The sequence below is a fragment of the Lipotes vexillifer genome, unplaced genomic scaffold, assembly GCF_000442215.2.
Source record: "Lipotes vexillifer unplaced genomic scaffold, Lipotes_vexillifer_v1.1 scaffold172, whole genome shotgun sequence".
NCBI lineage: Eukaryota > Metazoa > Chordata > Mammalia > Artiodactyla > Lipotidae > Lipotes > Lipotes vexillifer.
In genome coordinates this window covers 2,203,664-2,217,606 of record NW_006776799.1, presented here as the reverse complement: position 1 = coordinate 2,217,606, position 13,943 = coordinate 2,203,664, and the positions used below count along the sequence as shown (strand labels likewise).

Here is a 13,943-nt window from a genome sequence, read left to right as displayed (position 1 = left end):
AAAAAAAAAAAAAAAAAAAAAAAAAAAAGATAGAAATGTAAATTCTTGGTCAGTAGAATGTACAAAATGCATGTCTATGTTGCCAAATTTCCTCGTTGTTTGGTTTTCCTTTAAACCTTTTTCTTTGGGGGGGAGGTATCCTTTATGAGCTACACAGTACTTATTTTTATGCACAAAGTATTATATCAAAGCCACTTTAAAAATCTGACTTAAGGATTCTTCCTTATGTTATTTAATTTGCAATCTGCTATGGTCTGAATGTATCCCCCCAAAATTCATGTTGAAATCCTAATCCCCACACATGATGGTATTAGGAGGTGGGGCCTTTGGGAGGTGATTAGGTCGTGAGGGTGGAGACCTTGTGAATGGGAGTAGAGCCCTTCTAAAAGAGACCTCCGCAGAGCTCCCCAGGCCCCTCCATCAGTGAGGACATTGTGCTGGCTATGAACCAGGAAGGGGACCTCACCAGAATGTGACCATGCTGGCCCTTAATCTTGGGCTTTCCAGCTTCCAAAACTGTGAGAAGTAAATTTTTGTTGTTTATAAGCCACCCAGTCTGTGATATTTTGTTATAGCGGCCTGAATAGACTAAGACACGATCTTAAGTGTGAGGGTACCGCTAACTCGATTATCGAGAAAGCCTCCACCATAATCTTCTTCACCTTTGTTTAAATGATTAAAGAAGCCTAAGTTATCCAATGAGTTTAAAATAAAGATTAGCAAGGTAACCATTATTGTCAGAAGGAACTAAAAAATAATTACCCATCATATTTCTTTCTCTGCTCTACACCTCTCTGAAAATTCTCATTGTCAACAAGAATTTTAAAAAAGCAAAAACCAAAAGCCTTGATTTCCAGTATTTTTAAAACAATATTTATATTTTCACTTTGCTCTTTTTATTAATCTAAAGAAGGTTACGTTCAGGCATAGTCTTGCAAAAGTGACTAGTAATTTTAGGAGGTGTTGCTACCATTTCCTTTAAATTTTATGTGTGTTCAGATTATGAAGAGGAGAAAGACCCTACCTAATGTTGTCAAGAGTATCAAGTGTAACCATTGCCCCCAGTACATCACCACAAAAGGTTATGATTAATTTGGGGTTTCAAACATATTCACAGTACAAATCTCTGGGCAGAACACGTAAGGTACTAATTATATCATGAAACCTGGCTGGGGAGTGGGACATTGGTTTTCACTATCCTGTCTGAATCCTGAACTAGCTCTCCAGTCCCTAACACAACCTTGAAGAGAAAGGAGAGACCCCTGAAAATAACTGAACTGCCCCTTCACGCCCCCTTACGCCCCCTCCCCGGCTCCGCAGGATAGAGAATCTGAAACAGAACTTCACATTGGTTTAGAGCACAGCTCTTCAAATTTTAGCAGCATCAGGATCTCGTAGAGGGTTAATTACAACACAGATTACCAGGCCTCACTCCCAGAGTTTTTGATGCAAAGTTCTGGAGTGGGGCCCAGAGAGTTTGCATTTGTATTAAGTCCCAGCTAATGCTGATCAAGGGGCCACACTTTGAGAACCCTTGGTTTAGAATTGTAGACAAGTGGTAGATCTCCCACTCCTGAATTTGTCAACCTGCTATGGTTAAGTTGGGGACAGGTTGTGGACAGTTTTGAATGTCAGAGTCAGGAGGTTTTTGAAGACCTAAGAGATTCATCAACAACCATTTTCCACAATTCCTAGCATTCTTGTAAAACTGAAATTAGACATCACCTGTGAAATACGATGACATCCTCTGGAGTCAGGGCCCTGTCTCATCTCTCACAGGACCTGATCTAAACCTCCCCGCTCTCCCTGCCACATCTCACTTCCCATCAGAGGTAAAAGTCTCTCTGACTTCACCGGAAAATAGGGACTTTCTGTCATTCTCTGCTTCCCCCTCCGCTACCACTACCTAAATCTATCCATAAACCTTTTTTCTCCAGTCTTTCCGGTGCCCTGCCTCTTCTCCACACCCCAACCCTGCATGGGCACCTGATATCACCGTTCTCGATTTTTCAAACCATCCACTACACATTTCAATGGCTCCTTCTCTTCAGGCCACAAACATGCTCAAGTCTCTCAAAAAGAATAATAACCAAATCGTTCCTCCGCCCAGCCTTCCCTGCTGGCCACCACTGGATGTCCTTCAGTTCATGGCCTAATGGCTGGAAGAGCAGTCTGTATTTTCGATGTCTACTGTCTTCCCGCCTCACTCTGCTGCCACCTACAATCTGTCCTCAAGGCTCCACTGAAATTGCTCACTGAGCTCCACACCACCTTCCTCTTGCCTTTTTTTTTTCCTTTTTTTTTTTTTTTTTTTTGCGGTACACGGGCCTCTCACTGTTGTGGCCTCTCCTGTTGCAGAGCACAGGCTCCGGACGACTTTTTTTTTTTTTAATTTATTTTTTGCGCTACGCGGGCCTCCCACTGCTGTGGCCTCTCCCGTTGCGGAGCACAGGCTCCGGACGCGCAGGCTCAGCGGCCGTGGCTCACGGGCCCAGCCGCTCCGCGGCACGTGGGATCTTCCCGGACCGGGGCACGAACCCGCGTCCCCTGCATCGGCAGGCGGACTCCCAACCACTGCGCCAGCAGGGAAGCCCCCTCTTGCCTTTTTGATCTGGGTACTCCTCCTCATGCTGCAGCATCATCAGCTCCAAGGTTACACCCTTGTCATCTTCCATCCAGTCTATTCATAATTTTCTCCCTTGGAGTAAATGACTAACTATATGCTGATCACGGTCATAGCTGTGGTTTTAACTCCACTCTTGCCCCTGAGCTGCTGTTTTTGCAATTACCTTTGAGAAAGTTTCAGCTAATTTTCTACCCCAACTGAAGCCTGCTTCTCCTCCTCTATTTCCTGTCTCAGTCACTGGCGCCACCGTTCTTTCAGTCAGATGCCAAAGGCAGAAACATCAGGATCGTCACTGACTCCGCTGTCAAGTCAGCTGGTCATTACGTGTGCTTGATTTTCTCTCTCAGACTTGTGTTCTCCTGCACAAGCTCACTGTTTCTGCCACTGCCAACATCATGGCTCTCACCGGGATGACCTAATTAGCCTTGTAACTGGATTTCCTGTCTCTAGGCTTAGTATGCTGGTGTGGAAAAGGACATGTTAGGGGGTCACACAAACCTAGGTTCGAATTCTTAACCACTGCGCCACCAGGGAAGTCCTACTTTCTTTCTCTTTTCATTTCCTTCCTGCTCCAGCTTAGAATCCTTAGCCTAACATCAAACACTGTCTTGTCCACATCTCCAAATCCTATATTCTGTTGCCCTTCCAGCATATTATGGCAAAGCTCCAGCCCAGGATCCAACTAACTGTCCATCTCATCCCTGTCCATATTTGTGCTGCCAAGCTCTCTCAGAGGAAGTCAGCCCTGAAGACTGATGTCACTAAAACATCCTGGTCTCCAACCCAACTGGGTCCTCCACACTGCCCGAGTCCATCTTTGTTTCCCTAATCATCCCTTCCTGTTCTCTTCTGTGACCAACTGAAACCCGCTCCCTTCAGCACCTCCCACTCAGCAGAATACTTCATCTCCTACCTCACTGAGAAAATGGAATCAATCGAGAGTTCTCTCTGCTTTCATTCACCAAACCTACACACCTATGCATATTTGCCCCCCATCCTTTCCTGTTCCTCTGTTACACCAGAAAAAGGTGTCACTGCTCAAATGTACAACTCACCCCCTGCCTATGCTATGCATCCCATTCACTCCAACATTTTTGGGATCCTCTCTCTGCCTTACGCTTACAGGTTTTTTCCTACTCTTTTTCTTTACTGGCTCTTCCACAACAGCAATATCCTCAAGAGTCTCTACAGTCTTAAAACAAAAAGGAAAGAATAGAAAGAAGAAGAAAAACCCTCTCTCCACTTTCCATCTTCCTCTCCCTGTAGCCAAGCTTCTGGATTTTTCTTCAGCACTTCCTGTTTTCCTCTCACTCCTTACCTCCTTAATCTGTGTTCCACTCTCAATGCTCTCCAATGGGACTGTACTTGCCATGGGCACCAGTTGAGTTGCTAAATACAAGGGACATGTGGCAGTCTCGATGCTGCTTCTCTCAAGTATTTGTTACTGTTGATCACTCCCTCTTTTGCCTTCTTAGTTTTATTATAGAAAATTTCAAACATATTTAGAAATAGAATATCCAACTTCAATATTTATCAATACATGGCTCAACCTATTCATCTACAGCCACAAGCTCTCCCCTTCCCAAAAGATTGTGAAGCAAATCCCTGACATCATGTAACTTCTGTAAATGTTTCTGTGTACCTCCTTAAAGGTCAAACCACTTAAAATGATCACAATATCATTATGACACATAATAATTCATATTTATAAACAAATATTCAGTCAACATTCACATCTCCCTAAAACCCTTCTAATTTTTTAATGGGCTGTTTGCTTGAATCAAGATCTATACAGGATCCATATTTTGAGACTGGTTGAAATGTCTCAAGTTTTGTTTTGTTCTCTTTTGTTTTGGCATATAGCTTCCGCCTCTATTTCTTTCTTTTTCCTTGAAAAAAATTTTTTGGTTTTGTTGCTGAAATGCGATCAGTTGTCTTACAGATTTCCCCAGTCTGGATTTGGCTGATTGCATCCCTGTGGTATTATTTAACATTTTGCATCTGTATCTCCTATTGCCTCTAAATTCAGAGATCTGGTAGATAGATAAGATTCAGATTTGATCTGGGGGACAAGCCTACTTCAAAGGTGGTATTGTATACTTCCATAATTATGAAGGTGGTTTCTATTTTTAAGACGTTATCAGCAATAACCATTGCTTAGATCATTAGTGGTTGCAAAATGATAATATTGAAATCCTATCATTTCTTCTTCCCATAATAGCCGGAATATGTCTATAAAGAAAAACTACTCCCATCAACTATTTAGTAACCCTGCAATACAAATCACAGAAAAGACAGAACAAATCTTTGACTCTTTCAGAATAAATGACTGATTCTTTCCTTTAGTTATTAGTGTTTTGTTTTGTCTTTTTAAATAAATTATTTATTTATTTTTGGCTGCATTGGGTCTTCGTTGTTGGGTCTTTGTTGCTGCGTGCAGGCTTTCTCTAGTTGCAGCGAGCAGGGGCTACTCTTCGTTGTGGTGCGTGGGCTTCTCATTGCAGTGGCTTCTTTTGTTGCAGAGCTCGGGCTCTAGGCATGCAGGCTCAGTAGTTGTGGCTCACAGGCTCTAGAGCCCAGCCTCAATAGTTGTGGTGCATGGGCTTAGTTGCTCCACGGCAAGTGGGATCTTCCCGGACCAGGGCTTGAACCCGTGTTCCCTGCATTTGCAGGCGGATTCTCAACCACTACGCCACCAGGGAAGTCCCTAGTTATTAGCTTTTAAAATAATAAGTTGGTCTCCCTAATGTTCTCCAAAGATGACAAATGAGGTTTTTTTTTTCTTTTTGCAGTATCATCATGAACTCAATCTATTACTTATAGACAGTAAAAGCTTATTCAGCTTGGCTTCCAAACTCTTTGACAAGAAATTCATAGCGTTTGCTAGCTTCCTTGCTTTCTATTATGATGAAATATTCCAAGCTCATTTTCTACATTTCCTGCTCCAGATCTAGAATCAGTAATTTCTTCTAGGATCTCTGGTTTCTTTTACTGGACCTGGTATTTAGAAAGCACAATCTGGATCCCAGAAGAGTCAATGCTATTGGATTGGTCATTTGTTTCTAAACCTTTTTGGTAGATAGAGCTGTGAATATGTATTCTTTTGGATTTAGAGGTAACACACACCATGAGTTCTTACTGATAGGTCCAACTCAAATTTAGGATTATGACAGAGTTTTTATCTAACTTTGTGTATTTGCATCTCCTTTCAACCCTGCTGTTAATATGAATTCTCAATGACATCAACTCTCACAAACATCGATATCAAGATACAAATGCAACAGTATAAGAGACAGTAATAATATGACCATCAGCAATATGACTACTAGAAGTAGTTAAAGATTTTTGAGGGGAGTCCTTTTTACCCTTAAAATATATCTCTTTTGGAATGTATAGTCAAAAATGCAGGGTTTTGAAGTCATTTAGAATTGTCCCACACTGTCTAAGGTTCTGCATCCAGTTTGAGCCACAGTAAAGCTGATTTCATGCTACTTCAATGAAAAAGAACCAATTGTAAAACTTATTTTGTTTTATAACTATGTAAAATATTTACATAGTTCCCAAACCAAACTGCCAAGGTATATTCAAAGAAGTATGGCTGTTCGTTTCAGCCTCCAGTCTCTCTCTAAGTAATAATTTGTGTGTGTGGGGGGGGGGTTCGTCTTTCCAACTTTTAAAAATGTAGATGTAGATATTTAATTTAGGGGAGGAGGCAAGATAGCAGAGTAGAAGGACTTGAGCTCAACTCTTCTCACGAAAACACCAAAATCACAGTTGACTGCTGAACAGCCATCAACAAAAAAGACTTGAACCTACCAAAAAAGATATTCTACACATAAAGCCAAAGGAGAAGCCACAGTGAAATACTAGGAGGGGTGCTTTCACAGTATAATCAAATCTCATACCTGCCAGGTGGGCAATCCACAAACTGGAAAATAATTATATGGCAGAGGTTCTCCCACAGGAGTGAGAGTTCTGAGTCCCACGTCAGGCTCCCCAGCCTGGGGGTCTGGCATCGGGAGGAGGAGCCCCCAGAGCATTTGGCTTTAAAGGCCAGCAGGGCTTGAGTGCAGGAGCTCCACAGGACTGGGGGGAAACAGACACTCCACTCTTGGAAGGCACACACAAGGTTTCATGTGCACTGGGACCCAGGACAAAGTAGTGCCTTCATAGGAGCCTGGGCCAGACCTACCTGTGGGTCTTAGAGGGTCTACTGGGGAGGCGGGGGTCGGCTGTGGCTCACTGGGGGGGCGATGACACTGGTGGCGGAGGCCCCAGGGAATATTCATCTGCGTGAGCTCTCCCGGGGGTCACCATTTTGGCACCGAGACCTGGCCCCACCCAGCAGCCTGCAGGCTCCAGTGTTGGGATGCCTCAGGCCAAACCACCAACAGGGTGAGTACACAGCTCCATCCATCAGCAGACAGGCTGCCTAAAGTTGTCCTGAGCCAAAAGCCACCTATAAACACACCCCTTGACATGGCCCTGCCCCTGTCACCAGAGTGACAAGACCCAGCTCCACCTACCAGTGAGTAGGCACCAGGCCTTCCCACCAGGAAGCCTGCACAAGCCCCTGGACCAATCTCACCCACCAGGGGGCAGACACTAGAAGCAAGAAGAACTAAAACCCTGCAGCCTGAGGAACAGAGACCACAAACACAAAAAGTTAGGCACAATGAGACGGCGGAGAAATATGTTCCAGATGAAAGAACAAGATAAAGAAGAACAACTAAATGAAGTGGAGATAGGCAACTACCTGAAAAAGAATTCAGAGTAATGATAGTAAAGATGATCCAAGATCTTGGAAAAAGAATGGAGACACAGGCCGAGAGAATACAAGAAATGTTTAATAAAGAGCTGGAAGCTTTAAAGAACAAACAGAGATACAATAACCAAAATGAAAAATACACTAGAAGGAATCAATAGCAGAATAAATGAGGCAGAAGAACGAATAAGTGAGCTGGAAGACAGATTGGTGGAAATCACTGCTGCAAAACAGAATAAAGAAAAAAGACTTAGAAGAAATGAGGAAAGTCTAAGAGACCTCTGGGGCAACATTAGATGCACCAATATTTGCATTATAGGGGGCCCGAAAGGAGAGGAGAGAAAAGACCTGAGAAAATATTTGGAGAGATAATAGCTGAAAACTTCCCTAACATGGAAAAGGAAACAGTCACCCAAGTCCAAAAAGTGCAGAGAGTCCCAGACAGGATAAACGCAAGGAGGAACACACTGAGACAAATAGTAATCAAACTGACAAAAATTAAAGACAAAGAAAAAATATTAAAAGCAACAAGGGAAAAGCAACAAACAACATACAAGGGACCTCCCATAAGGTTATTAGCTGATTTCTCAGCAGAAACTCTGCAGGCCAGAAGGGAGTGTCACAATATATTTAAAGTGATGAAAGGGAGCTTCCCTGGTGGTGCAGTGGTTAAGAATTCGCCTGCTAATGCAGGGGACATGGGTTTGAGCCCTCATCCAGGAAGCTCCCACATGCCGCGGAGCAACTAAGCCCGTGCGCCACAACTACTGAGCCTGCATGCCACAACTACTGAAGCCTGCTTGCCTAGAGCCCATGCTCCACAACAGGAGAAGCCACTGCAATGAGAAGCCTGCGCACCACAACAAAGGGTAGCCCCCGCTCGCTGCAACTAGAGAAAGCCTGTGTGCAGCAACGACGACCCAATGCAGCCAGAAATAAATAAATTAAATAAATTTTAAAAAATAAAGTGATGAAAGAGAAAAACCTACAAGCAAGAATACTCTACCTATCAAAGCTCTCACTCAGATTTAACAGAGAAATCAACAGCTTCAGAGACAAACAAAAGCTAACAGAATTCAGCACAACCAGACCAGCTTTGCAACAGATGCTAAAAGAACTTCTCTAGGCAGAAAAGAAAAGGCCATAACTAGAAACAAGAAAATTATGAACAGGAAAGCTCACCGGTAAGGGCAAATATACAGTAAAAGTAGGAAATCATCCACACACAAATATGATATCAAAACCAGCAATCATGAGAAGAGAAAACAAATGTGGGATATTGGAAATGCATTTGAAACTAAGAGACCAGCTACTTAAAACAACCTTGTATATACATAGACTGCTATATCAAAACCTCATGGTAACCACAAACCAAAAATCTACAATAGATACACACACACGAAAAAAGAAAAAGCAATCCAAACACAACAATAGTCATCAAATCACAAAAGAGAACAAAAGAGGAAGGGAAGAAAAAAGACCTACAAAAACAAATCTAAAACAATTAACAAAATGGCAATAAGAACATACATATCGATAACTACCTTAAACATAAACGAATAAGTGCTCCAACCAAAATACATAGACTGGCTGAATGGATACAAAAACAAGACCCATATGTATGCAGCCTATAAGACCCACTTCAGATCTAGGGACACACAGAGAGTGAAAGTGAGGGGATGGAAAAAGGTATTCCATGCAAATGAAAATCAAAAGAAAGCTAGAGTAGCAATACTCATATTAGACAAAATAGACTTTAAAATGAAGACTGTTACAAGAGACAAAGAAGGATACTACATAATGATCAATTGATCAATCCAAGAAGAAGATATAACAATTGTAAATTGTAAATACATATGCACCCAACATAAGACCACCTCAATATATAAGCCAAATGCTAACAGCCATAAAAGGGAAAATCGAGAGTAAGACAATAATACTGGGGGACTTTAACTCCCCACTTATATCAATGGACAGATCATCCAGACACAAAATCAATAAGGAAACACAGGCCTTAAATGCCACATTAGACCAGACGGACTTGATATTTATAGAGCATTCCATGCAAAAGCAGAATACACATTCTTCCAAGTGCACGTGGAATATTCTCTAGGATAGATCAAATGCTGGGCCATAAAGAAAGCCTTGATAAATTTAAGAAAACTGAAATCATATCAAGCATCTTTTCTGACTGCAATGCTATGAGATTAGAAATCAACTACAAGAAAAAAAACTGTAAAAACCACAAACACGTGGAGGCTAAACAACATGCTACTAAACAACCAATGGATCACTGAAGAAATCAAAGAGGAAATTTTAAAAAATACCTAGAGACAAATGACAATGAAAACACAACAATCCAAAACTTATGGGATGTGGCAAAAGCAATTCTCAAAAGGGAAGTTTATAGCAATACAATCTTACCTCAGGAAACAAGAAAAATCCCAAATAAACAATCTGACCTTACACCTAAAGCAACTAGAAAAAGAAGAATAAGCAAAACCCAAATTAAAAGAAGGAAAGAAATCATAAACATCAGAGCAAAAATAAATTAAATAGAGACAAAGAAAACAACAGAAAAGATCAGTGAAACTAAAAGCTGGTTCTTTGAAAAGATAAACAAAATTGACAAACCTTTAGCCAGAATCATCAAGAAAAAAAGAGGGCTCAAATCAATAACATTAGAAATGAAAAAGGAGAAGTTACAGCTGACATCACAGAAATACAAAGGATCATAAAAGACTACTACAAGCAACTATATGCCAATAAAATGTACAACCTAGAAGAAATGGGCAAATTCTTAGAAAGGTACAATCTCCCAAACTGAACCAAGAATAGAAAGTATGAATAGACCAATCACAAGCACTGAAATTGAAACTGTGATTAAAAAACTCCCAACAACCAAAACTCCAGGACCAGATGGCTTCACAGGTGAATTCTATCAAACATTTAGAGAAGAGTTAACACCTATACTTCTGAAACTATTCCAAAATATGGCAGGGGAAGGAACACTCCCAAACTCATTCTATGAGGTATCACCCTGATACCAAAACCAGACAAAGATATAACAAAAAAAGAGACTTATAGGCCAATATCACTAATGAACATAGATGGAAAAATCCTCAACAAAATATTACTAGCAAACCAAATCCAACAATACATTAAAAGGATCATACACCATAATCAAGTGGGATTTATCCCAGGGGTGCAAGGTTTTTTCAATATCTGCAAATCAATCAGTGTGATGCACCACATTAACAAACTGAAGAATAAAAACCATATGATCATCTCAATAGAAGCAGAAAATGGTTTTGACAAAATTCGGCACCCATTTATGATAAAAAGTCTCCAGAAAGTGGGCATAGAGGGAACCTATCTCAACATAATAAAGGCCATATATGACAAACCCACAGGTAACATCATACTCAATGGTGAAAAGCTGAAAGCATTTCCTCTAAGATCAGGAACAAGACAAGAATGTTCACTCCTACCACTTTTATTCAACATAGCTTTGGAAGTCCTCTAATCACAGCAATCAGAGAAGAAAAAGTAATAAAAGGAATCCAAGTTTGAAAAGAAGTAAAACTGTCACCGTTTGCAGATGACATGATACTATATACAGAAAATCCTAAAGATGCTACCAGAGAACTACTAGAGCTCATAAACAGACTTCGTAAAGTTGCAGGATACAAAATTAATACACGGAAATCTCTTGCATTTCTATACACTAACAACAAAAGATCAGAAAGAGAAGTTAAGGAAACAATCCCATTTACCACTGCATCAAAAAGAATAAAATACCTAGGAATAAACCTACCTAAGGAGGCAAAAGACCTGTACTTTGAAAACTATAAGATGCTGATGAAAGAAACTGAAGACGATACAAACAGATGGAAAGTTATACCAAGTTCTTGGATGGGAAGACTCAATATTGTCAAAATGACTATACTATCCGAGGCAATCTGCAGATTCAATGCAATCCCTATTAAATTACCAATGGCATTTTTCATAGAACTAGACCAAAACGTTTTAAATTTGTACGGAAACCCGTAAGACCCTGAATAGGCAAAGCAATCCTGAGAAAGAAAAACGGAGCTGGAGGAATCAGGCTCCCTGACTTCAGATTATACTACAAAGCTACAGCCATCAAAGCAGTATGGTACTGGCACAAAAACAGATATACAGATAAGTGGAACAGGATAGAAAGCCTAGAAATAAACCCATGCACCTATGGTCAATTAATCTACAACAAAGGAGGCAAGAATATACAATGGAGAAAAGACAGTCTCTTCAATAAGTGGTGCTGGGAAAACTGGACAGCTACATGCAAAAGAATGAAATTAGCACACTCTCTAATACTGTAAACAAAAATAACTACAAAATGGATTAAAGACCTAAATGTAAGACTGAATACTATAAAACTCTTAGAGGAAAACACAGGCAGAACACTCTTTGACATAAATCTCAGCAATATCTTTCTGGATCCACCTCCTAGAGTAATGAAAATAAAAACAAATGGGACCTAATGAAACTTAAAAGCTTTTGCATAGCAAAGGAAACCATAAACAAAACAAAAAGATAACCCACAGAATGGGAGAAAATATTTGCAAACGAAGTGACCAGCAGGGGATTAATCTCCAAAATATACAAATAGTTCATGCAGCTCAAAATAAAAAAAAAAGAACAATGAAGAAGTGGGCAGAAGGTCAAAATAGACATTTCTCCAAAGAAGACATAGAGATGCCCAAAAAGCACATGAAAAGATGCTCAACTTTGCTAATGATCAGAGAAATGCAAATCAAAACTACAATGAGGTATCACCTCACACTGGTCAGAATGGCCATCATCAAAGTCTACAGACAATAAATGCTGGAGAGGATGTGGAGAAAAGGGAACCCTCCTACACTGTTGGTGGGAATATAAATTGGTAAAACTATTATGGAGTACAGTATGGAGGCTCCTTAAAAAACAAAAACTAGAACTACCATATGATCTAGCAATCCCACTCACGGGCATATATCCAGAGAAAACCATAATTTGAATAGAAACATGCACCCCAATGTTCACTGCAGCACTATTTACAGCAGCGAAGACATGGAGGCAGTCTAAATGTTCATCAGCAGAAGAATGGATAAAGAAGATGTGGTACATATATACAATGGAATATTAGCCACAAAAAGAGTGAAATAATGCCGTTTGCAGCAACATAGGTGGACCTAGAGATTATTATACTAAGTGAAGTCAGAGAAAGGCAAATATCATATGATATCACTTATATGTGGAATCTAAAAAAATGATACAAATGAACTTATTTACAAAACAGAAAAAGACTCACAGAGTTCAAAAACAAATTTATGGTTACCAAAGGGGAAAGGTCGGGGGAGGGATAAATCAGGAGATTGGGATTAATGTGTACACAAACTTTATATAAAATAATCAACAAGGACCTACTGTATAGCCCAGCTCAATATTCTGTAATAACCCATATGGGAAAAGAATCTGAAAATGAACTGAATCACTTTGCTGTATACCTGAAACTAACAAAACACTGTAAATCAACTATAAAAATTAAATTTAAAAAATATATAAGTAAATATTAAATGGTGACAACATACTATTTACGTTTCTCATTTAAAAATATAGTGACCTCTATATTCTAGAGATCACTTCTTAATAAGCATATGGACATCTTCATTTCTTTTCTACATCTGAATAGTACTCCTTCATGTGGATGTATCATACTTTTGATTTGTCCAGTGTCCTATTGATGGACTTTTGGGGTTTTTCCAATGTTTTGCTATTCAAGGTAGTCTTTGAACAAATATCCCTCTGCATAAGTCTTTTTCTTATTTATTGCTAGTACATCTTTGGCATAGAATCCTAGAAGTGGGAATTGCTCTGTCAATGAGCAAATATGCATTCATTATTTTCAGATATTGCCAAATTCCCCTCCATTAGCGTTGTATCATTTGCATTTCCAATGACAATGTATTAGAATGGTTGTTTTCTTTCGGTCTCCTCACAGAGTATGTTATCTTTTGGATTTGTGTCAATCTCATAGTTGAGGTATCTCAGCTTGGTTTGAGTTTGAATTTCTAAGCGTGGTTGTTTTTCATACAGTTAACAGCCAATTCTGTCATCTTGACACAGTCCTCTCCATTAATACCCAGGAAGCCCTATACACAAACAATTCTAATTTTTTCCTATTTCTTGGGTTGTTACTTTTTAATCTTTTTTTTCTACTTCCATTTCTCCTGTTTATTTCCTAAATATTTCTCTTTCTCTGCATTGTGTTTTAGCATTTCTTTTAAAGTCCACTCCTTGGACTTAATAATCGTTCTGATTGCAACTAGGTCCGTATGAGCAGCCCGAAGCGCTCCCTCTGCTTCTGTCCCAATTATCAAACTGCGTAGTGAAGGTTGTGAATTGTGCCTCCCAGCTACCTTAAATACGACCCGTACATCACTCCTCAGCAACATGCACCCCCCTTGGGTGTTCTCCACCGCAATGAATGCCACTACAGATCTCCAGTTGCCCCAGTGTTAAACCTGG

The 13,943-nt window shown here is 40.2% G+C and overlaps 1 protein-coding gene across 4 annotated transcripts in view; it reads right to left on the bottom strand.

Moving 5' to 3' along the window:
* Positions 1 to 13,943, bottom strand: part of DYNC1I1 (dynein cytoplasmic 1 intermediate chain 1) — a 338,688-nt gene that overhangs the window by 58,302 nt on the left and 266,443 nt on the right. The window lies entirely within an intron of this gene.